At 50.8% G+C, this 1,221-nt stretch overlaps 1 non-coding gene across 1 annotated transcript; it reads right to left on the minus strand.

Annotated features, from left to right (window-relative positions):
• Positions 1-402: 402 nt before the first annotated feature.
• Positions 403-543, minus strand: LOC138496761 (U4 spliceosomal RNA). The gene has a single exon (XR_011278243.1). It is a non-coding gene; the product is annotated as a U4 spliceosomal RNA (small nuclear RNA).
• Positions 544-1,221: the final 678 nt, after the last annotated feature.

Consider the following 1,221-nt stretch of genomic DNA (forward strand, 5'->3'; position numbering starts at 1 on the left):
TCATTGCACCTACGGGGAGTTGTACTTTGTGGGCAGGGAGCGGTGTACAGGCACTCAGTGGGGCCGTTTACGGTTGATTCGCGATGCCGTACTTCTCGCCATGGCGGAATGGTCCATTCCGCCATGCCTGATGGCGTTAGGTACATGTCCGCTAGGGTCGGAATTGGCGTACCGTTGCACCATGGTGGTGTTTGCGGTTTGGCATGGCGCGCGCGCGCGTGCTTGGTGCAGTTAGCGTTGGCGTTCACTACGGTGTCGCTAATGGCATCGTACTTTGCGGTGACGGGTCATAGTCGCACCGAGCGCTATTCGATGGCGGTATTGCATTTCCGCCATCGTTTTTCGATTTCCGCCAGGGTCGTAATGAGGGCCATTGTCTCCTTTTCAAACAAAGCAGTTCAGCCTCCGTAGAGACTGTCAAAAATTGCCAATTCCAGCTATATTTCAAGATGTCATGGTGGGGTATTGGGTAAAGTTTTCAATAAGCAATAATCGCGCCTCGGTTAAACCTCATGAGCTACGATACTGCCACTGCGCAAAGCTAAAGCACCTGACCCAGAGGCCTGTGCGCCCCGGGAATAGATTCCCATTTAACTTGCAGTGATCCCAGCAAGCTTCATCCTGAGCATCCTTTGTCAAACTCATAAAACCGCCTGGATTCCAGTGCCGAGATTTGTTGACGTGAACACCTGTATCATCTTGCGCTCACCAAACTGACAGCAAATATAGTAGCAAGGTATGCATAGGATTCTGGGAGTAAACATGCAAATGAGCAGGCTGCTACCTGTGCGCTCTTTCCCTTAGCATGATAGGTGGCCTGTTGGCAAGTGACCCCGCCCTCCTGAGAGATTATTGGGCAGGCCGCTGCCAAGGCAACATGGGAGAGGCTTGAGAATGCAAAGAGCCATTGGAGGATTGCACAGGAGCGAGGACAGCATCGAGAAATGGGCTCCTTTGGGGACAGGTGAAGTGATGCTCCACCAGGACGACCAGCTGTTTCTGCAGTGCAGCCAGGACATTGACAAGAAGTGAATCAATTTGTCTCTGAGCGTTCCAACTGTTGACCAAACCATTACAATTTCGATACATTTCCATGCCATCACATACCTACCTGTTTGTGATAATTGCACTTGTCCTTGAAAATAGACCCGATTTTGCAGGGGACTCTGGGAAAAGTGAAAAGGTCCTATGTAATTCACGTCTTGTACCCTGTCTCATAGG

This window comes from Ambystoma mexicanum, chromosome 10 (genome assembly GCF_040938575.1).
Source record: "Ambystoma mexicanum isolate Mex_15411 chromosome 10, UKY_AmexF1_1, whole genome shotgun sequence".
Classification (NCBI taxonomy): Eukaryota; Metazoa; Chordata; class Amphibia; order Caudata; family Ambystomatidae; genus Ambystoma; species Ambystoma mexicanum.